The 24,924-nt window shown below is 42.5% G+C and overlaps 1 protein-coding gene across 1 annotated transcript in view; it reads left to right on the top strand.

Annotated features, from left to right (window-relative positions):
• The first annotated feature begins 5,474 nt into the window (after positions 1-5,474).
• fhl3a (four and a half LIM domains 3a) overlaps positions 5,475-24,924 on the top strand; it is a 30,742-nt gene continuing 11,292 nt past the window's right edge. Inside the window, exon 1 of the mRNA XM_069656268.1 lies at positions 5,475-5,660. The gene's annotated coding sequence lies outside the window, so the exon portion shown is untranslated. The remainder of the gene's footprint in view (positions 5,661-24,924) is intronic.

Raw genomic sequence — 24,924 nt, 5'->3', positions numbered from 1 at the left:
GAAGGCAGCCAGGATTTACGGGTTAAACGTCTGCATTCTGACTTACTCGGCTCCTCGCTGTTTAATTCATGGGAGTATTTATCATTACAAGTGAAGTGCCTGGTGAGCCACGGCAGGGGTAAATACTACTTTCGAAATCGGGACGTTGTAACATGCTGATGCAAGAGTAGGAGGACAAGAGATGTGGGTTTGTTCAGGGTCAGCGATGGAGGAATGCCCTTGTGGAGGCAGATGCAGAACCGTTTGGTTTTCTAATATGACCCTGTAAAAATAACACTGCTGACATATTGCAAGACGGCTGCACTGGGGCTGAAGTCAGAGCTTTGGTATGTCTCCCCTGACCATGGTTGGTCCTCATCTGCAGCAAGCCGCTAGGCTAGCCCAGTTGAAAAATGCAGGAGGAAGAAGTTTCTCCTTTGTGATTATTTAGATGCATCTCCTAAAAGTCACACAGAGGAGAAAAGGACATCAGACAGATGAGAAAGTCTGCGACTTTAGAACCTTAATTAGCACAATTACCAAACTTATGTACTTCAGTAGAATTTGAGGAATTAACATTTTACTTATTTATATTTACTGCTGCTTCATTTCAGAGGGACATATTCTACTTTTTACATCATTACATGCAAGTGGCAGTTATAGTTTCTCATTACTTTTCATAGTAAGTATCGACTTAAAGCTCCCGTGAGGAGTTTTTCACTGGTTATGAAACAGACTGAAATGAATTCTGATGACTCTATATGACCTACAAAAGCAAACCAGACCATCTGCGACAAGATTGATTATTTCTATATAGTTATTCTTAAAGCCTGAAACCGCTGATGGGGGGTAGGTGTCAGACGAAGCGATTAACTGCACGCTTCCTTTGTTTACATTTTCCAGGGCAAACATTTAAAGTGAGTGATACATATGACTGTTAAAGAAAGCAGGATGAGATTTTTTGTTAAAAACCATCGCTTAAGCATGAACAGGACTAATCAGCAAAGAAATGTGAGGCACGGCTTTGTCCACAGGGGGCGCCAAAATCAACACAAACAGAAAGTTCCTCACAGCAGCTTTAAAGGGGGGGTATTATGCTAATATCAAGCTTCATATTTCACTCGGTGATACCTGTGGAGTAGCTTAGCATCATTTAGAGTTAAAAATTATTTTCTCACACTGGTGCTCTGTGCAGGTCCTCATACAGCCTCTGTCTGAAACGACTATGTCAGCTCTGTCCCTTTAAGAAACACTGCCCCTACAAGCCCTCTTTCTTCTGATAGGCCAGCTCTCTGAAGCCTGCTGAGGCTGCACTTTGTGACGTCACAAAGTGCAGCGTGTAGAAAAAACTGTGTGAAACCTGGCATTTACAGCAGCCTTCAGACTGAGCTGAGAAGCCTGGGGATTACTCCAACATACTTTTACCTACAAGTTTGAAACTTCACCCCCGTTTAGTCTGGACATCCAGCATCATAACATTATGTCTTAAAATGTGAAACAGCATAATACCCCATATGATACATTTTTAAAATACAGTGTATCTCCAAAGATGACACCAGACATCTTGCTTTTTTTGGGCTAGTGACCACCAAAGCAAAGTGTACAGTTGGAGTCCATTGTCAAATCATAAATACGTTCATGTTGTCAGCACTGTTTTAATTCAAGTTTAAGTCCCAAGCAGGAAAAGTTATATCCTAAAAGGAAAGAGCAAAGACATGTGAACACATTTGTGTGGCAGAACTTATTCACTCTTTCCTACCCAGTGAATCCTCTTCCTTATTATGTGACTTTTGATAATTAATTGATACTTAAGCCTTGAGTGAAACATGTTTACTGAATGAGTAATTTTAAGTTGTGGTATTGCTACTTGGACCCAAGTAAAGGACTTGAAAACTTCTCTCACCACTGGTTTGTGGACATTCCCAGCCTGACCTCCAAATGTTCCTCTTTACTTTACAATGCCCCAGCTATTCAGTAGGTGCTCTCCTGGGTGGGATTCTCACTACAGTCCCTTAACCACAAACCCTTGTAAAACAAAAATGGTCTACAATTAAGTTCCAATGCTGTGCTCATTTTCCCTGCTTGAGTCTTGGAGAATATATTGTAGCATGACCTGTTTTATATTCAAGACAATCACAGCACTGAAGTGGAGAGAAGTGGACAGGTTTCAGACGAGGCCAAGTACACTTCAAGTGCTCTGTAAAAAGCTATTATCAGCGATATCATCAAAAGGATCTTTCTCTTGATGCTGTTTTGAGTTGGGTTTGAGCTCATCTTCAAAAGACAGGACATGATTCCACATGTCCCACTGAATCATCCTTATATGCTGAAGTTACAGTGTAAATGCGTTTCTATATTCATAGTGCCTTTGATGTTTTGTGTATCATGACACCCTATAAAGTCATGTGTATGTTACAGCAACATGCCACAATATCAGCTCACCGTGTTCAAACAGTAACAGTCATTTAAGCAATATCATCCCAGAGGGAGTGCTGTTATATTGAATATCAGCACAGTCATAGGCACGAGGAGGCAGAGTGCTTAAGATAATCACAGCCGTGCTGATATTCAGTACAACAGTACTCCTGTGAATGTAATATTGCCTTCATATAACAGTTGTACAAGGGACACATATTATATTCATTTGGCTCTGCCTACACAAGTTCCCAACTTGACATGAACTGAACTGTTGCCAAACAACACAAACATTTTCCGTCCCACTTGCTACTATGTAAATAGCTACATTACAATTCATGGGGTAATTATCATGTTAGTCGGGGACATATGTCCATCTTTGTGGTGCACATTTTCCTACTACCTTGATTATAATGTTAATTTATGGTATTCAGAACAGCTGAAGGACAGTGAAAAATAAAAGTCCCAGTGTCAGCGCTCTCGGATTGCCTCTTGTCCAATCAGATTTCTTGGTTTTATAAACCAACATATTTCTGTAGTCCGAGACGTGATTCTTAGAGTTAATTCACTCAGTTGTTCCAAAACAACACAGCGAAGAAGAGTTAAAGGTTTACGCTGTAGCATTAAATGTATTTCATTTAGTAGAGCACAACAGTCATATGAGACGTCATCATCACTGTTCACATGCTACTTCAAAGGGTAAAGTGTGTTTTAATTTGTATTGTATTCCCAAAGTAGGGTACAAAAGAAATCTTTCACGGTTTCCATTTTGACGCTTTCATATGTCATGTTCTTTTCAGAGTAAATTTTCATGCTTTGTTTGAATAGATTACCTAGTTAACCTCTGAACTTGTCTTCAAACCTAAAACAAAGAGATGATTTATGTAGAAGTTAAAGAGGCCTTAACTTCACCTTCTTTTTACAAAGACAGAAACAGTGAGGGAGTCATCAGGCCATTTCTGCCATGATGAATAAACAGACATCCATCCTCTAATTTGTTGCACACACACTGTTGGACCACGCCTCAGAGTGTAAAATTAGAATTTATAATTAGGGGGTTGTGGGGGGAACACAGGGGTCAGAGCAGGAGGGATCACACTCTTTCAGTTGTCACAGGACCATAAAAGATAAGAGTCAAACGTGAGCAGTTGAGTAAGAAGGTCCGTTACCCTTTTTCTTAGATCTCAATCTATTTAATGCAAAAAAACTCATTGTGTTGAAGGTCGTAAGGTTGCAACATGGTGATGGTTTAGTAAGAGGCTGGTCTTTTCCATTGAGTAATTAATTTTTTTTTTTGTCCTTTGTAATACTCTCTGTAACTGACTTTCTTGGGGAAATCTGACCTCTGGGACCAGCCAGTTTCACATAATACACATGTGATGTCTTTGTTTTCATCAACAGTATAGAGATACAGATTGCTTGTTTATATCAACAGTATAGAGATACAGATTGCTTGTTTATATCAACAGTATAGAGATATAGATTGCTTGTTTTTATCTACAGTATAGGGATACAAATTGCTTGTTTATATCAACAGTATAGAGATGTAGATTGCTTGTTTTTATCTACAGTATATAGATACAGGTCGCTTGCCTTGCAGACAGCTGCTAATGAGTATGCTTCAGCAGTTTGATAACGCACATTTGACATAAAAACAGTTGAAACATGATTTCTTTCCACTTTGATTCACTTTAATATTTGATAAGTAAAATCAAAAGTGAAAACACTTCACTGCCTTTGTAAGTGCGCCTGTTAACACATAACAGGAAGATGAACGTGGAGTAACTGGAGTCTCTGTGGGATGATTTTTGAATGGATTAAACAAAGGACTTATAAAAACTTAAACAGGACATTTTAGTTTATTTAGAACATATCCCCACTTTAGGTGTCTTTAGAACAATAGTCAAATTGGACTTTTAGATATTTATTTACTCCTCAATGAACACAGTCATTTGTGAAACATATAACCCCCAACAATCTGATATAAGTCACACTTTAGTGGTGGTCTGTTACATAGAAACCCCGGGAAGTATAAGGTGACTGTACACTTGATACTGGCAACCATTCTGAATCCTTAATGTCACAGGAAGCTGTATAACAAAGCTATCTGTCATACAGTGTTTTTATTGGGTGGGCAAACACTGATTATCAGCAATGACTCAAATCATGTAATAATCTGTCAATGTATAAAAAACAGAAGCCAGCTGCATCCAGGATGCCCATCACTCCCACATGTTGAGTCATGACAAAAATGAAACATAATGGAGAAAGGACCCACACTGAAAAATAAGGAAGTGACACGACCAGCTTTACCCTGTTTGGTACAGTCAGACCTCATAAAGGGTTAAAAAAGGTCATTTATACCAACTACAAGAAAAAAACATTGGGCTGCCTTTTCTCTACAAAATATCTAAACCTGACCTTAACTTATGATGATCCAACTGTATCCTTTTCCAATCCTTACCCAACCATCACCCCATTTGTACCCTACACTTTGGACATTAACACTGTGTGTTTTAATATGGCTGTAGGTCAGGAAGGAGTTTGCACCACCAATATTAAAATATTTGTCGACACCAATTCTGAGCGAAAGACCATTTTACCATCAGGCTGAGTGCTTTTATTTTGAAAATATATATATTTTTTGCAGATAGTCAAAGTATCTAAAAACCCAGGTGTTATATCACTAAACATGTTAAACTTTCTAGTTAGAAGGTTGTTGATGTATTCACTGACTGATTGATTGACAAAAAGCTTACATGTAGGCTTCCTCATGGCCAACACTCCCTTATTCAGAAACCTAGTGGAAAGCAGGCTCTGTCCATCCACTAAGCTCAACACTAAGACATAATTTTATTAGAAAAGACCGAAAATAAACGTTACCAAAGCACACAGAAACGGAGGGCCCAGCTGGGAGCTTCCATCACTCCCTCCACTGCATGGACTCCTCTCTGCTCTCGTTTGAAGTCGCTGGAAAAGAGGGAGGGAGAAAAGGTTTTTTAGGGGGGGGCGGGATCTTGTGACTCACCAACAACTTCCTCAGTAGTAGGACAAATGTAGCCGGCAAGCTGCATCATTCTCCGCCGCAGAGATTTGACTACTGTCAGAAGAAACACAGAAAGTTTTACAGCTGGAGGGCGACGCTCGCGAGCCGCCGGAGTAGCGAGCTGCAAACTGATCCCAGTCCTGATCTGAGCGAGACAGAGAGGAGGCGGTGTGCCACTGTTGTTGCAGAAGGTGCCTCCAGACTTCAGACATTACTCCTGGTAGGACTACACTTTTTTTTTAACCCATCTACTTCTTTACTCTTTTATTGTTCACCTCTCCGACCGTAGAAGGGCTTCACAAAACGCTTTTCACTAGCTTGAAGTGAGGAAAGGTTTTATTTGATGGGAAGATAAACAAGTGTTTCCCACATCTCATATAAACCACTGTAGGGATTGTGGCTAAGGTCTTCGAATGAAAATGAATGACATAAAGAATCAATGAAGTCTGCTAACTTTAAACTTTGATATAACAAACAATAGAACAACTTTATGAATTAATAATGGATGGAAATAACAGTATTTAGGGGTAAAAGTTTGCCAAAATTAAACCTTTAAAAACAATTAAATCATTTTTATTCTTTAAAATGTATATTTGTAGCAGTGGTACTTACAGTAATATTAGTATTAGTAGTAGCAGTAGTAGTAGTAGGCTACGTTTTTTTGCCAAATAATTTTCAGCCAAATAATTTAGCACCTTAATTACTTCATACTTTTCATTCTTAGAGTTTTTTCACTTCAATAAAATCAGTGATTAAAGATTAAAGCATGCGTGGGCTTGACATCATGACAAGCCTCAATGCTTCACACCTTAGTCAGACATGCAGCCCAGGGTGAATCCTACAAAATAAAACCCTGACAAAAGAGGAACCACTTCCTGTGACAAGTAAGGGGGGGTTGGGGGGTCTGGATGTTTTCTGTCTGCTAGTGTGCTTTTCTGTTTTCCTTGTTTAGGCTATGTGTTTTTCTTTTTCTCTACCACTCTATAATCAGAGACTCACACCTGCATTCATTTCCCTCTTTTATATAATACACACACACAAACACACACACACACACACACACACACACACACACACACACACACACACACACACACACACACACACACACACACAATAAGGGCAAAAAAGCAAATAAACAGCATCTTGTCAGTGGAGGAGAGGACTGTATTGGAGTGGGTGACCCACTGAACTGTGCGCAGGAAGGATTAAGGAACAACTGTTGTGTCACAGAAGCTCCCAGCTGAGCGGTGTGTGAAGGCCTCAGAGAGCAGACTCCCTCGGGCTAAACTTGACTCTTCTCCGGCAGCAGGAAGTGGGATATGTGCAGTGTGTGTGTGTGTGTCTGGGAAGGGTGTGTCTGTACTCCAGCAGCTAGGTTTGTTTTGGGCGTACATCATCACAGCGTGTAGTAGTAGTAGTGTCATCCTCATGACGTTCGTTTGCTGTTCCACCTGTTGCATCATAGGTGTAGTGAGAAAAGTGGGCTTGGCAAATGGAAAAATTTGATCAAGATCCATTATGTGTTCTTGGGAGTGTGTCACTTTTTAAGGTTATTTTTCAGTATTTTTTTGCATAAACAGTAGAAACAGTAGATATGGAGATGTTGCTCTTCAGCCTAGAAGATGCTGATGTTGTGTTTATGTCTTTGCTCCAGTTTGAAGAACTTTTGATGTCAAGGCAACTGATGACACACAAACCTGTTATTTAAGAAATAGAAAGTATATGTTTAGATTTTTAGGATGCTTTTCAGCTTTAGTTATTTTTTAAGGATATTATTTGCGACTTGTGCTGATAAAACTCTGAGAAACAAAAGAAAAGACCTCAAATTTGAGCTAAGACTAATGTCATACCAACATTCAGAGACTCATTGAGGTTTAAAAAGATAAGGCATTTGGACTGGCCCAGATTGTGGGCAATGGAAAGCAGATGTTTTTGCCATATCATTTACTTTTAAGTGAATATGGTGAACGTTAGCAAACAATTGCATTTTAGCAAATTTTTTGTCTCCCCCACCTCCCATAGGGAAATATCTGGCTGTTTAGACGCTATTTGCTCTTTTATGTTCACCAGCTAGCTGTTAGCATTTCAGCTTTTTGCTGGAAATGAAGCTGATGAGAGCGAGGAGACGGGACAAAAAAGTCAAGCCACCTCATTAAAACCAAAACAATGAGGGGAAAGACACTAAAATGCCTGGTTTAGATGAGGGGACCTGCAGAGTAGGGGGACAATTATCTATAGATTTGTTGCTGTGAGAGAGGTGTCACTTCATCCATTGTTATGATGAAGCTTACTTTAGCAGTGATTCATACAGGTTTGATTTAGAGACGGACTTAATAGAACATTTGTGATCAATATACTGTGTAATAATTTCTTTTATTGTGGCTTTTATAATGCCAATTTAAGTAGAAGGTCACATATTCAAGTCTCTCTTTACTGTCTGTTAATACAGAAATGACACCTTGGAGGTAATCAATCTCTCAGGTGTCACGCTGTGCTTTCACCCCTGACAGGTTATTTTTACACAAAATATTTGTCACGGTAATGAGCAGAAACAATCCCCAAGCAGCCAAAAGTCATTCTGTCCCATTTAGCATCTGGGAAGTTTGCCTTGACAGAGCCCACGGGGCAGTGTAATGTATTTGTTTGCTTTCTTCCTCTTCCTCTCTCCCTCTCTGTTTCATTGACCATGGTCGCATTCTTCGGAGGTCTCAGTGTTTTCCAAAGGTTAGCCCCGCGTGGTGGTTGGACCGCGGCCAGCTCTGAACTGCAGTGGGACTGCAAGTAAATGACTTGGACTGGTCGAGGCTGGTTTTATGGGTTGGCATTGTTTGAATTCAGGCCAACGATAATGATGGAGAATCGGCGGTCAAGTGTTTGCAGGTGGTTAGAGGGCAGAATTTAGATTTGACGTTCTGCAGCTGTCTGACCCTGGACACTGGACACAGTTTGCATTGTTTACATTACTTTAAGTCACATTTCTGTGTAAGCTGCATTCAATCAGCTGCTTTTCAAGTTCCCATGTTTTTACTTTAGACACTTCTTGTGGTTGATCAAACACATGTTGCATGTTTGTCCCATTGTAAAATATATGCAGCGTCTCTCTTGTAGTCTACTTACTTTTTTCATTGTTGTTCTCTTGGTGTCCTATTTTTTTTTTTAACAAAGAACATTCCAATGCTTCTATTAGCATGCGTACCCCATTTTCAACCTCTTATTCATGTGAGTCCAACCATAATTAAACAATGCAACCCAATCCAGATTTAACTGTTCAGACTGATTAAAAAAACATCACATCTGTGGTACATGTGAGACCAAATAAGGGAAATTCTGCGTTGGTGTTAACAGAACCTGTCTGGAACACATCTCTCATGCATTTTTGCGAACTGTATCAGTGCAAACTTGTGAAATAATGTGCCGTTTATCCGATATCCTTTTAAGTCTGCCTCCACGTCTTCCCCTCTGGTTGCCAGCCTCCTGTTCAATAGGCTGTGGGGGCGCGTGGCTGGCAGCAGGAGTGTGTCTGGATTCCCTGAAAGGGGGGAAGTGACCTCAGGTTTCCTGTGTGGGGATGGCCAGGTGCTGTGGTGTTATTGTGAGGGCCGCAAGACTTCCTCCATGGATGCTTTGTTGGTAAACGTCTGAAACTTGATCCATTGAGCCCGGGCCCCTGTGGGAGGTAATATGCCCCCCTCTCACAATCCAGTCACCCTGCCTCTCTCTTTCTCTGTCTTTTTTCTCGATCTCTGAGCACTGTATACCACAGTGAAATTTCAGGAGAACATAAACTTATATAGGCAGCTCAGGAGTGTAAAAGCTAACTGACTCTGTGCTAATGGGGCAATTACATTCTTCAAGGGATACAATTACAGGCCTATACCTAGCACTTACCTGCGACTCTCAAAGGAAGGCCTGTTTTCAAAGGAAATACCTAATTGTAAGCACAGAATTGCAGAAGCCTCAAAACTACACTTACTAGTTTAATACAAACTAATTATATGTTATGAAAGAATGGGGCTATGCTTTGTCTCACCTTTCACCACTCAATTTTACCTCATCTGTCTGTTATATTTCCTACACATTGAATGAATGTTCCTTATTAGTGTTTCCTTTGCGTCGTCTCACATGAAACAGATGTTTGGGTGTCAGAATCCTGTTCACTGCTGCATCACCACATTCTGTCATGTAATGATCTTGTGCTGGGGAAGCGTGTGAGTCAGCCGTGACTGTTTCCCTGCACCCTCGCCTAAAGGGAGGAGGGTAGGGTCATGCTCCCACAGAAGTGTATGGCATGTACAAATTCACAGGATCACGGGAGGGAATGCTGTGATGCAAAATGTGTGGCGGTTACCTCCATCATGTGTCTGACTTGCCTCAGTTTGCCCATGGGAACGAGATCCCGGATAAACCTGTCTGTGTTTCCTTGGAACTCCTACACCTTTGCTGTGGCTGGAAAGACTCTTTGCCAAAAGGTGAGCAAATAGATCAAGAATTGCCCAACACATTGGCACCTATAAACCTATTTACCCAGAAGGGAAACAGTACATTTCTACACAGGGATTAAATGTAGTAAAAGTCCATGAATAAGCACGACAGCTGGATATATTTTGACGGTAAACTGGCCTTCGAGTCACATCAAGCAGCATCGGGTAGGGAGGATTGAGAGGGGAGCACAAATTTAAAGTCTGCGGACAAATTGCAGTGGTTTTCACACAACTGGTTATGTGACGTGTAGTATGAATTTGTATGAATAATGGTTATGTTGGGCTGTGGCTAATGGCTAAATCACAGGATAACCTATGGTTAATGGAGGCACTTGAGGAGAAGAATGTTGGTTGAGGAGATTCTCCAATACACAAGATGTTATTTCACCCTGATTGATCTCTGCTAGGCTTACACTTCATACTGTAACACCACATCTTTAAATCTGGGATAAGAGACTGTCATTTTGTTATTGAGGGAATCACTGGTCCAGTAACCTACAATTATCATGGCTTCTGTCAGAGTTAGATCACTATTAAATGGCGTTCTGCTTTACTTATTGTAGACTCTGTAAAGAATGAAATGGTAAATGTGCTGTACTTGAGCAGTTTTCTAGTCTTTCGACCACTCAAAGCTGCTTTTACACTACATGAAACATTCACCCATTCACACACACACACTGGTGTGGTGATGGTGGCTGTGCCACCGGGAGCAATTTGGGGTTCGGTGTCTTGCCCAAGGACACTTCAACATATGACTGCAGCAGTCAGGGATCAAACCTTCCAATTGAGAGATGACCAATTCTACCACTGTGCCACAGCCGCCAGCTTAACGACATCCCTTCCCATCATGGTGTCTTTAAATTGGGTGTTGTTATACAAAACTAAGCTGCATTACACTGCAGGAACTTTCCCAAGGGACCAGGGACTTTTTGAGGTTCTTGGTGTGTTTCCACTACAGGGACAAAGGTTTCAATAGTCCTGGAGAGGGCATTGCTACAGGGGTATTACTTTCTGAAAGTACAGTAACTTTGAGGGTTAGCCTCTGAGAGCCGAACATTTGTAATTGATCGAATACCTTCCGATTGAGAGATGACTGACTCTACCACTGAGCCACAGCCGCCAGCGACGTTGAACGAAATCCCTTCTCATCATGGTATCTTCGAATTATCCACAGGGACCAAGGTCTCAATAAAGTCCTGGGGAGGTCATTGGTACAGGGGTAGAACGTACAGTGGGTACTTTGAGGGTCGACCTCTCCAAGTTGAACATTTGTAATTGGTCTATGCTTAAATATTTACATAGCTCTGAGGAAGTAGTCGCTGCCAATTTCACCATTATACACCTGTAAGCTCTGTATTACAGTATTTAAAAGGGGAGATTGCATTGGATAAAATATGAAATGGTCTGAATGACAAATTGCAGATGTTTTACTAAGCCCAATCTTCAAGGGTCTTTAGACCTTGATGGGCTGCAGGAACCTTTTAGTCCCTTGAAAAGAAGCTCCTGTGTCTAAGAGTCCCAGAAACTTTAGCTATAATATTATGCAAGAAAGCAACAGATGAGAAATCCTCCCTCTACAAAGAGTGTTATTATTTCTATGGGTGTAGCAATACCTTCCCATTGGATCTCCTTGTACACTGGCTTAATTGGGCAATAATTAGAGACCATGTGGCATTCAGTCCTTCACCACACAGTGATCGTCAGCAGACCTTAAACAAGGCAACAATGCCTGAGGCTGAAAATGTCACCTTTCAAAACACTGTAAACCCAGAGAGAGGGGGCCGGTAACGATGTATTTCTCCACAACAACATGCTCGCAGGACTCTTGTTCCCATAACAGATGTCTTGGAGGGGTAATTTAACCTTGGCACTGCATACATGTGTTGTTTGTTCCACCATGCCAATCCTGTATCCCCGCATTCACCCCCTGCCGCTGTGGTAGTTGTGTCTTTATATGGCTAGTAACTTCAGTTTGCCGCACAGCCAAGTGCATTAGTGTTGATTGCTTCCCAAACAGTTAATGGGGTTGGCTCCCACATCTGCAGAGAGTGAACCCAGACTGTGACATCATGGCAGAGGAAAGGCAGTCATGAGAGTGTGTGGGTGTACATGGCAAGGTGTCTGTGTTTATGTGCATATCTTTTATTCAAGTGTGCGCGAATGTTCCCTGTGTTGCACAATCCACTTGAATCATAAGGTCTTGACTCGTTCGACTTCACGAAAAGCTGTTACTTGTTCAAATTAGATGCGTGTTATCTTGTCACCGATAAATACAAGACTGTTTATTTAGAGAGCAGCTGCAAGCGAGAGCGTTCCCCTCACTGAAAGTAAACACTGTAGAAACGCCTGCTCTGCATGATGAAACTAGCAAGCCATCAAGAATGTGCCGCGTTACCCAAGACGTCTTACACCATCTCCCTCTAACTCATCATTGTTCTTTCTCACTATGTTTTTTCCTCACTGGCATTTACAGGCACAGGCACACACACTTTATCTCAACCTTTAACTTTGTCTCTACGGTTCTGTTGGGGAGACAAAAGCATCTGCAGAGGATACATGCTGAAACAAGCCAGAGTTGCTTCATACTCTGAGGTGTGGATTTATGTCAGTTAAACCGATAAGAGAATGCACTTGTTGGCACAGCTCGGGCACGCTTTGGCACTAATTTGTAAACTTTTCACAGTTACATTGAAAAGGAGTAAGGCGCGGGCAGGATGTTTCTTGGCCTCCTTTGCTTCCCTGCGTACTCTCACCTTGGTGGGATACTGACCGGCCCCTCGTACGGTGCCTTAGAGGAGCCATAAATGGCAGAAAGTGTCCTTGGTGTGGCTATAAAAGGACGTCAGCTCTTAGCCGAGAAGACGGTGATTTACGACAGAGACAAGTAACAGAGAGCTAAAGAGGGATATTCTGGCCTTCTTCAGTTGAAGTTATAGGAGAGAATGAAAGGACGAGATGGAGAGAGGAGTGGCCCCAGCACAGTATTATTGCCTGTGGGTGCATCTATCAACGGGCTGTCACAGAATAGTGTAATCAGAAGACAAATGCAAGTTTACTCTGCGTGCACCACCGACCAATCTTGGAAAAAAAAGTGTGCAGCAGCTATTTACCCTTATCACAACAAACGTACACAAGAGAAAGAACATGTCGTGACTCCCCCGAAGCATCCGGCGTCAGCTCTCGTTCACCTTATGCAACGAAAGTTCTTGAAAGTGTTGCAGTGAGATCATTACAGTGAAACACTGCTTTGTTTGACATGTGCGTCCACAACCAGCAGATCATTTTGAGCTCAGGATGTTTGTAGTATTCGGACGTAACTCAGTCCAGAGGGAGATCAGAGCATTTGCTTTCAACACAATTACCAAATGATTCACAGACTGCCAGCAACAGAGTTTCTTGCTTGTTTCTTTGCTTTGAGTGTTGGTAGACCCTCCATGATTCAAAGCCATTGGGGCTGCAGGCAAAGCTTTGAGGTCATCTTCAGGAAAATGCTTCCTCTCCAGCGTTGTCCTCATATTTCTACTTTGTATATGCATCTGAGATATATGACGCTAAAGGAGTCGTAAATGATCGCTTCAGCCTAAAATGTACTCTTTCATGTCTATGGAAAAATCTCATTGTGCCATTCAAAACCTTTTATCGTGTGGAACATCACTACAGAAACAACAGACCCCCGGCACTTAATAATGGCATTAGTCAGGTGTAGATTTCACTTCTTCAAGTTAAAGATAGTGTTGTTTATCTTGTCTTATCCGAGCATCAAGAGTTCCACAATATTCCTTCGCAGCATTTCCTAGAAATGAAGCCGTCTCTGTGATGTCGGAGAAATTATGTGACAGATACAGAACCCCATTACAAGTGGCAGCTGATGTAGTGTATATGTCCCGGGCATCCAGCCAAACCACCTACAGAGATGGGGGCTTGACCACATTAGCAGCAGCATAGTGCAAATTTAACACATCTGCGCTACCAATCTGCATACAGGCGATATATATAAATGGACGTAAACTGTTACATGCTGACCCAACAAGAAGTGCAAGCAGGTTAAACAGGCGGCGGACGGCTCAGGCATTAATATACAAACAAAAAAGTAGGGTTGTACCTGACGCAGAATTCTGTCAGTCGAATCAGATTTGGCTGTTGGACACCAAGCTTCTTGTATTTTCATTTTAGTGCCATGCAACCTTTTTGTACCCGTAAGGAGCATATCAGAGCATCGGCTATTGGCCGGACACAACAACTTTTCGAGCAGTCTACATTCTTTGTATTTCAAGCCACATCACGGCTGTTTCTGAAGTATGTATTTTTAACCTGATGGAGGTTATTAGTCAGCTAGAGAGCTAAAGTTAGTAGCAGCAAGGCTCCCAACGCCTTCCACAAAAGAGCGACTGGGTAAGACTGGTTTTCAATGAGCAACTGCTTTATTCAGAAAAGGAGAACTAGTGTTTTACCGGCTGATGTCACAGTCTGTTCTTAGACGAGAAGGAGACCTCTGTGGATAAGTTGGCCCCCATTTTGCAATCTTTGACGTTCTTCTGTTTTACTGTGTGCAAAGATGCAGCTAGAAAACAAAGGTACAGATGTGCAACTGGCAAAATGCTTCTCCTCGACAGACTGATTCGAATTATCGACTTTTAGGGAGCAGCCCAATAAAACATTCATTAAAACGAGCTAGAAACTCGGATGCAAGAAGCTCATTAACACCAGGTGTAGGAAGGGTCTTAGATTTTCCCACCCCACTTAACTCAAAACTGTACGTTCTTTTTGCTCAAATTCTCTCTAAGAGTCTGGCAATCATCACCAAGTTGTTTTCTTCTTTACTTTTCCTAAGGTCCAGCATACGTTTGCAATTCTGCCAGTGTTTTAATGGGCCTAAACATTCAGCTTCAAACACAACCACATCCAATGTTGGCAATGGAAATTAGATCAATGGGTAAAATGGGGGCCAGACGGTGAGCGAAGCACACCAGAGGGCCGATGACACAAGCACCATGACTTCACTGTGAAAGTATTCAACCCCCCTTCAAAATCCCCCATCCCTCATCCCATTGCACGCTTTCTCAACACTGCTGAGTGGAAACTGTTTAAGTTTAATGATTGCTGAAGGAAAAAATAGAAGAAAAGTGTCCTTTCGGATCAGAGGCTGTGCACGGTGGTGGTCATTGGTCACAGCATGTGATGCATGTGGTGATCCGTCAGTAAGTATTACAATGCCTCAGCAACAGCGCTGTGTCTAAGTGAGTGCCATGAAGCTTTTAACATTCATCTACCAGCGCCACTGGACTCTGCTAGTCCAATAATCAAGACGGAGCAATACATCCTGTTCATTTACACGACGCCTGACACACATTTACAGGTCGCTTGATCGATGAAGAGGCTGTGTAGCCCTGACGAAAACCTTGTGCCTTCAGCTAGCTTCTCACTTTGTTTGTGTCTGTTTTATGTTCCAGCATCCCTTGAAGCCAAGAATCCTCCTTTATAGGAAAGAGAAGCTGGATACAAGCAGAAAGAGGTCGGACAAGAGCCTGGCCAGAGTTGCGGTTAATAGATTGAAAGAGATAGACAGGTCTGCTTGGGAAGCAACATAATTCAAGCACGCTATCAGTGTTTACTAAAGCACCTGTTTTCACGTCGTCCCTCCATTTAACAACTGCAGCTGGGACTTTGCATTTTATCACTGATAATGAAGGAGGCGGGGAAGATGAATGGTGTTTTGCATGGCTGCATGATAAAGAGATCCCAGTGTGTGACACAGGGAGATAAGGACCTGACGGATTGCAGGTCTGTTCTGGCAAAGTCGAGGAAACTAGCTATAGGTTGTCTGAACTTGCAGCGCTTGTGGAGGCTTCAATGAACCTCAGATAAATCCATTGACATCCAGTGTCTACCAAGGAGTATTGCTTTCTGATACTGATGTGAGTACATGCTTACATCTACCAGTGCCGCTGCTCTCCTGCACTACTACATTACCTGCCAGGTTACCAAACAAAGATATTCAGTTCTCCTGGCAGGTTGGGTGGATGCAAAAGCTCTAAACACAAAAGAAAAGTAAGCAGCAGAAACCTTCAAAGATGCAAGGTTAGGAGGACAGGAATGAAAAAAAAAGAAAAAGAAAAGGGTAGGAGGGTTGAGCGACTGGGGGACGTGGAGGGTGGAGGCAGTCCTGCGATGCATGGCAGCATGATTTATGGACACCTTTGAAGTGAGCTCATTCCAGCCACACGGCCTGCCTGCTGCATTTCAGAGCAGGGACGTTCTCCCGGCGGTGCGGCGAGAAGGATAAATGACCCTAAGGTCACTAACCTCCTCTAACATATGCACTTCCTGATTATGTGGCAATTCATCAGTGTGTGTTTTGGTTTCCAACAAGCAAAAGTCAGCTGCTAGGGCATCCAATGGACATGTGAGTCAGTCCTCAGGAACCTACTTAGAGGTCAAAGTAAACAGGGAGAGTGACAAAGAGGAGAAGGAGGTGGTCCTTGTCTGGCATCGTAAAAATTGGGTCAAGAGAGACGTACTCCTTCAGAGAGCAGCTAGTTTTCTCATTTTGCTGCAGTGTGCAGAATTATCAAGGGGAATTTATAGTATCTCCAGTACAGTCTGAATGGAAAGTCATCCTTTGCAGTTTATACATTTTTCCAGTAGTCTCAGCAATGATGACATCATTGTTTGAATAAGTAAAGCTTCCATCTTCTGTTCTGCTGCTGAGGATGGAGGACTATAAGGAAGGCGGCTTGGCGGTAGTCAGTCCCAGAGTGTCGGTTTTGGCTTCAATTCTTAATCTCTTTGATGTGTTTGATCAACAGATTCTCACTCACTCTCGTTTCCTGAAGACATCAAATAGTTTGATCTTATCAGCTTCTTATATGTTAGCAGAAAAGCCGGGGATTGTGAATGTTAATCACAGTTGCAGCAGAGTCCCCACAAAGTGGCTTAAACCAACTGTGCTTTTCCTGCACAAGCCCTCCATTGTCTTGTCACACGTGTGCACTATTTATCTGTGTAACAATGCATGCACGTGGCTGCAGGTGTGACTGTGTCTTTGCAGCTCAGTCCTTCTCCAAGGCTGTCACTGTGTTTAGACATGATGTGCCTGTTTTTCATTGCGACTTCATGTTTACAAAAGTGTGCAGCCATCTTTCTGAGAAGTCCCAGAGATGTCTCTGTTTGGGGGAACAGGAAGAAGCACAGTATGTGTGTGTGAGCACTGACTTCCATTGTTATCAACCTCACAGTGGTGAAAGGGGTTGTTGTCCGACAGAAAGTGAACCCGTATTTGGTTCTCACAGCGCACACCACAGTAAAGGAAGAAGACATTATGTTTTTATGACAGGGAAGTGGTGCACAGGGATGTTTCAGAGGTCAACTCCATTATCACATCTATTTTTAGGTTGTTGGTTTTAGGCTTCACTGCTTTACTGTGTGATGATACACATATAATTGTATGCATTTAACTGTATGCGCTGGTGAATTGTCAAATGTATTTTAGGCGTGCTTGACCAGATTTTCTACAAGTGCATTAGAGGCCCAACTCAAGTACAAAAAATCCTTAAATTATCTACATCTGGGATGTAGTAATACGGCCTTTTTTATGGCACGACACATCCATTTTCATATTGCACACAGCATCCCTAATAAAACGGTGGGTTGTGCCGTCAGTCAGCGCTGCACAGGATGAAACGAGAGCTAAACATCACTGCCAAGAGGTTTATGGTCCAGGGGAATGAGGGCACTGTTTACACGTTACCAGGGAGACGTGCTCGAGAAGGGGAAAAAATGGCTGCATATACTGGAAATGACTTCTTCGATTTTCATCCCAGTCGTTTCACATTTGGCAGCCCCCCTTCAATTTTCTAAGCACACGTAATGCTTGTTTTTTTTTTCTTCCTACGAACCCATCGTCTCAGGGTCACAGAGCCGGACAGGGAGAGGAGAGAGAGGTGAGTATTTTGGTCTGTTGCAGTTGTGGGAGATAACTCCTGCAGCTGTTGCCATGAATGTAGATTGCTCTTAGTGCGTATAATGTATAATAGCCAAGAAAGCCCTCTGCAGCCAGTGATTGGAAACATCCACCTGCTTGTAACAACATGCTGAATATTCATGTCTGGGGATGTTGGGATGTATGCTTAAAAAAAAATACCCTTCTTGTCTAGGCATTAACCTCAGGGTCAGGTGCCATCACTGCAGCCACGAGCCGCGAGTCTGAATGAGTTATAAATAATTGCTAGCAGTTGTGGGTGTGTGCTGCACACTTGTGTGTGTGGCATGTTTAGATTGCTGAGTGTGCGGCCGGTGAAACCTTAACCCAGCTCCCTGATGTCCTGGCTAGTTGGGCTGACTCAGCAGCATTAGGAGACCACCTGGGAATGACCAGTCCGTGGGAGCCATTTTGTGCCTTTTGGTTCACAGTTAGCCTTGGTGTTCAGCCCCAGTTGGTTACTAATAGCAATGAAGCTATAAACCGCAGTGGTTGGCTTGTATCAAGGTCATTAACACACACTTACCAAAGTTACACAATGAAGACATATAGCCAAAGCAGTGACAGAGACAACGAAGACATCCGTTATATTTCATGATCCAAAACTCCAAAGCAACTTCGTGTGCTTCAAATCCATATTAGGACCTGTGTAAATCAAAGGACGCCCCCCAGATCTCTTTGGCTCCAGCAGTTTAAAGAAGTTTGTTTTATTTATAGTTGCAGTCCAGAGGTAATTTTCCATTGTGGTGACTTGTAAGTCATTTGCTTTGTCTGCCTGGCCTGTAGCAAAGGCACACAGAAACAGGCAAAAGTTGATGTTTCTGGAGATATTGCATCAGAAGGGCTCTTTCTGTTCCCCCTCTGGAGGTTAGTCCTGTGAAAACAACATCCTCTCCAGGGGCTCGCAATCAAGTAACTGTATCAGCCAGCTTGCAAGTGAAAGTACTTCCCTACGCATACTTGTCATTCTGGTCAGGGTTGAATGGAAACTGAGCTGATTATGAAGTACATTATTTGTGTAGTGAAGGGCGACTTAGATTAATTGAGGGTCTGCAAAGTTCGGAGTCTCTCTGAGTAAAATAAAAGTTCATAACATGTTCATAAATAGCTCATTATTCTGTGGAGATCATCCCTCAGGACTGTAGCGGTGTGGAGGATCACCTTTTGACTGACCTCTCTCTAGCTCTGCACACAGACAGCATAGCCACATGCTAGCATAGCCTTGCTCTTTACAGGATATTTTTAATCATCTTAGTCAGAAACAGAAGAGGAAGCAGAGGGCCTGCTTTTGGAAAATTATTCATCTCAACGGGTCACTTAATGCTGAGTTGCAAAACACTTCGCTTTCCTTATCAATGTTAGCAGTTAGCAGGCACAGACAACGTTAGCTGAGATGCTAACTCCGCCATATTTACATCTTGTATCATCAACACGCTCTGTCCCTATCACATAAACACAATAAATTAATGCCCCCTTTTTGTTGAATGCAATGCTAAATGTTAGCTCTGTGGCGTTAGCTAGTTCCATATTGGTGTGGAAGTAAACTCCCTCCGCCGACACCCAGAACAGACAACTGTGGTCGACACGCAACACCAGTGGCCTTCAGTAATCACACACGGCACAATGCCATGTGATAATTGTGTTATAAATATATTAAAATATTAGAAAAGATTACAGAAACTTAAATGAGAGACTTTTGAATTTGGATAAAAAGTAGTTTGTTGTAGATTCTTGCTGTTTTGTTAACAACCTAAAAAACAGTGACTAGGTAATTGTGGATTTGGGTTCAGGTCCTTCAGCAAAACAAAACAGGTGTCAACACTGAGGTGGATCTTCACCGCACAGTGAAGGCTTCAGATTTCAAAGGGATGCCCTATCGCTTGGATCACAGAGTGGAGCATGACAGGGAGGATGTGAAGATATCAGGGCAGTGACTGAGATAACCATTTTTGGGCACAAATCTGCCCTGGGAAACTTTGAAGTTAAGGGGTTCCTGGGATTAATGGCTATGTTTATGCACAGAGAAATAATATACTCTCCCTCGTATGACTCTACAGAGGCCTTAGGACGACACTACCCAACGTATTTATTCTAAGAGCAGGACATCTTTCAGCACCTCACAGTACGCTTAGTGTGATATTACTCGGTTTTTAATCTTGTGTCACACTTTGTCTTTATTATTCCTGCATTCCTTTGCGTCCTTGTCTCTTAACAAACTTTTTACCACCTCAAAGTGTATCCACAGTTCAGCTCACAAACTGTCCAGATTTTTTCTAGCTTGCTTTCACGATTTGCCTTCTCTTTTCTCACTCCTGCTCCAGCTTTCCCTCTGCCATCTAAACATTTACCGGCAAATACCAGCACACACAGAGAGGGAGAGAGAAAGACAACCTTTCCCGCATTCTCCAGGCAGTGACTCTCCTAAAAACCTCCACTGGCACACAGGAGTTAACTGCATAGTTTCCCCGATGCAAACCAGATGTGAAGCACTAATGTATGGCAGCATTTTTTTTCCTTCAAAGGAAGACAAATGTAGGCCAAAAATGTAGTCTTTTTGGCCATGCGCACACAGAGATACAAAAATAAATTCATTCCTGAGTTCCAGGCTTTCCCTCACGGTGGTTGGGACTGTACTGTATGATTTAGAATAATTGCGATGTTATTGTTTGGTGTTGGTGCAGTATTGTGGAGCGTTGGTATTGAGAGTGGCTTGTGAAAGGGGACGGATGAGATGCGACATTTTCAGCTGCACTTTTCTTCAGAAACTCTTCCATTCGGAGTTCTTCTTGCGAGCACGTCCTCAAGTCTCGGCATGCCAAGCGGCTGTCGGATTATGACAAATTTGTGTTTAAGTATAACTAAACATACGTCAGCGCCGGCTTGTGCTGCGCTTTTGTTTACCTTTTGAATTGAACACCGTATCAAATCCTTTTAATAAATGAGTCCAGAGGGTTTGACAGAGCGTTTCTTTCAGGCCAGCTGCTATTCCCCCGTAGCTTTTACTCTAATGCTCCACCGTGTACCACACAACAGAAGCAAGGCTAATATTAAAGGACATCAAGTCATATCCCCGCACTTGCATGGTCATTAAAAGTTGCCAAGAAAGGACAAATTACAAAGGCCGCGGTGACATTTTCTCCTGCAGGTAGTCATTTCCATCCTTTATGTTTATGATGTCGGCTTTCATTTGAGCCCTCAGTCGCCTCCCACTCCACACCAGGCGGTGTTTAAACGCTCAGGGACAATAACAGGTTTGCCTTCCAGTGTCTGGTCCTGCAGCCTGTACTCTATCGTCAAGTCTGACCCGGGCTCCCACAGAGGAGCAGGCTCAGGTGCCCCCTCACCAGCCCCCACTCCTGATCCCCTCCGCCCTGCTGCAGCTTGTTCATTGATGTCGTTCAAAGAAACTCGGTAAATTGAAACTCCTCTCAGTAGCTTCCTGCTCATGGCCTCATTCAGTGTCCTGAGACTGTGGGTGGCCCAGGTTCCCCTCTAATGGAAGATAGAGAGATTACAGAACGGCAAGACTCATAGTAAAGCCACTGCTTACCTCACAGTGGCTGAGTGCTGACCTCATCATATAAAACCTGATGACCACAGATTGCTCTTAAACATCATGATAGTTGCTGTTGTGGTGGCTTTGAATCAGTGTCACAGCTCCGATTAACAGCAAACTGCCATTGTAGAAGTTTTATAATACCTTTAAGCAAGCAAAATAAATCCTGAACTGAAGATTTAAACTGTTCGCTGTATGTCCATAGTGTAAGCTTGTTCAAATAAGCACCCTTGTTTATGAATGGGGCTGCTGCAACATCTCTCCTTCATGAGCAATTTCCTCTTCTTCCTGCGATAAGACTCATTGCCTCAGTGTGTACTTTCGCTTTCTGGACCTTATTTATCTGATTCTGAGAAAGATAGCAGTACAAGCAGAACACCAAACACGTGATTCGTACATAGAGCCCGACCGATAGAGGATTTTGAGACCAACACAGATGCTTAATTTGATAGTAGTCATAGTTTGATTCTGCAATATGATCTAAGGTACTCAGAACGCTGCATTTCCTTTAACCAAGAATGCCCGGAACCTGGGCGTCATCATTGACGACCAGCTAACCTTTCAGTTTCACGTGGCCTAGTTTGCTCCGTCATCTTGATTTGCCCTGTACAACATCAGGAAGAACAGACCCTACCTTTCAGAGCATGCAACACAACTGCTGGTACAGGTTCTCGTAATATCACGCATTGACTACTGCAACTCACTTCTGGAAGGCATTCCTGCATGCACATTCAAACCTCTGCAGATGATCCAGAACGCAGCAGCCCGACTGGTCTTCAGTCAACCCAAAACGGCACACGTCACTCCACTGTTCATATCCCTCCACTGGCTCCCAGTCGCTGCTCGCATCAAATTCAAAACCCTGCTGCTCGCTTACAAAACAGCAACAAAAATGGCTCCTGCCTACCTGAACGCCCTCATCCAGGTCTACACTCCGTCTCGCCCACTACGCTCTGGCAATGAAAGGCGCCTGGTACTCCCATCACATCAGGGCCCTAAGTCTCCAACTAGACTCTTCTCCTCTGTCGTCCCCAGGTGGTGGAATGAGTTACCCAACTCCACTCGGTCCGCAGAGTCCGTTTCACCTTTAAGAAGAAGCTAAAGATCCAGCTCTTTCATGAACACCTCTGACCTTAATGATACTGAAACTACATGCTTCTTTATGCCCTGTCACTGCCTGTCAGCACCAGTGTCCGATCGCACTTGAAGCTGTTTGTTGGCTCTTACTGACTTCGTTCCCTCCTGTCTTGATCGTTGCTTGTGTTGTATCAACTCTCAGATGTAGCTCGCGTTGAACTAAAGCGTCTGCTAAATGAAATTGTAACATTGTAAGAAGCTGCACAAAATAAGTTTAAACATTATTATACATTATAATGCTTGGTATGATTCAGTAGTGGTATCAGAATTGGTTAACATTTACACAGTTAGCAATATATCTGTGATAGGCCAATATCGGCCAGTGATATTGGTAAGCTGAGCTCTACTAGTATGAAACAAACATGTTTCAGTGTCCACCTTTTTGTGTTGTGTTTCTGTGCCTTGAAAAGCTCTGAACACTTTAGCTGATGTTCATGCACACAATTAGTCATGACGATGGGATTCAGCTCAGGGAGTGACGAGCCTCTGGAGTATGTGGATCTGGAAGCTTCTCCCAAAGGCCCTGACCTTGGTTTCCATGTCTTTGAAGACAAAGATGAATGTAATCCCTCTGACATTGTGTCATAAACATAAGTTCTGGACCATTAAAAAAAAATTGGTAGCCATGCCTTTGTCTTTAAGCATTAGTCACCAAGTGGAAAGTGCTCCGTGGTCACGAGGCGCTGGAATAAATAAGATCAGATGATGTCTTCATCAGGCTCCTTTCAAGTGGCTTCTGGACTGAGACACAAATGATCTTTTCTGAAGTGTGCTTTCGACATTCTGTTTTATTTTTGATATGCTCAACCCGGCCCTCAAATGACATATTTAAGTGTCCACTGCTATGATTTTTTTTCTCCATCTCCAAGGCAGCCAAGCAGCTTAACTGTGTTTGGAAGATGTCCAGACACCAGACAGAGGGCAGTGTGATGGTATGTGTTTATCCCAACGCAGCCCTTTCACTTTTCCTCTAGAGTGATTTAAGACTTGTCATAGCTTGGAGTTCCTGTCGCAGCATTGATCCGACTCTAAATGTCACCGTCTTTCTCTTCTTCTCGTCCCACTCTTTTGTTTGATTCCTCCTCCGTTCCTTCATCGCTCTCTCTGGGACTTGTATAAAAGGGAACAAAGTGATTTGTACTTTAAGAGAACCTGCTCAGTAACACACAGCTTCCTCTGGTTTGTGAGTCTTTTTGCTGCCAAGAGATCGGGCAGTTTGAGGTGACTGAGTGGCTCTTTTAAAGTGAATCAGACTTTATTGTGCGATAGTATAACCCACACTTGTTGAAGTGTCCTCTTTGAAACATAAGCACTCTTGTCACTGTGGGCCTATAAACACAGACCTAACAAATAGAGCAGCTGCCCTGGTATTGCATTGCTTTCAGATCCTCAACTGACAAAGCCACAGGTTATTGCGTTTCTCACTCACCAAATCAACTGTCTGTTAAGGCATCATTGGCAGACTATGGTGTTATTTCTACCAACATCATGTTGGCTTATCAGGGAGGACAAAGTTGCACCACTTCCACACTGTCACTTTCTCTATGTCTGAGATAAGCCCTTTCCACATTTTCTCTGCAATATCAAACCACAGAATGTGTTCTTTTTTCTTAAGAAGAAAAAACATACTTATCATTGTTTCCTGATGTTTTTGTCTCTTTTTTTTGCCAAAAAAGGACAAAAGCAACGACGTCCCCACTGACATTAATTTTATGGCCTCATGGAAAATCCTTAACATACAGTTAGATTAGGCATTCATTCATTAATTTAGGACTTAATATGATGAAATTAAAATGTGCTCAAAATGCTTTATGATATCATTACGTTCATCTGAGCGTCCAACTTGTTTCTTTTTCTTTGTATTTTCACTTATTTTTGAAGTTGTATCTGTAGTCATCCATCTTTTCTTTGTTTGTTCAGCCATAGTAGATTACTGTTTACTCACAACACTTGCAGTGAGCGGAAAAGCAGCCGCTTAGCTCCGCCTGTCCTCTCTGGCAGACCAACCTCTGCTGGGTGATAGAGAACGCGTCACTAACTGGGCGCCGCTTGTGATTTTTTTCTCTGAATGTCGCAACTGACATCCAGTCTGTAATAATACTATATACTGCAAAGGCTTTCATCAGTGGGCCATAGGCTCAGTCACCATTATGTTACCTCATTCTGCGATAGACAGTGACTTAACAGACATTTATTTAAATGAAAATCTTCTAGATTATACCTTTTAAGTCTGAAAAATGAAAATGTGTACATGTGTTATTAAACGCACCATGCATTATGCTTTTGCTCTGCATTGGTATTGTACTTAACTGTTTGTCTTGTCTGTGTA

Source organism: Semicossyphus pulcher, unplaced genomic scaffold (genome assembly GCF_022749685.1).
Source record: "Semicossyphus pulcher isolate SPU_LCO1_2020_fin unplaced genomic scaffold, fSemPul1.0.p SCAF_9, whole genome shotgun sequence".
Classification (NCBI taxonomy): Eukaryota; Metazoa; Chordata; class Actinopteri; order Labriformes; family Labridae; genus Semicossyphus; species Semicossyphus pulcher.
The sequence above is the reverse complement of the archived record's forward strand: the minus strand, read 5'-3'. Positions and strand labels throughout refer to the sequence as shown.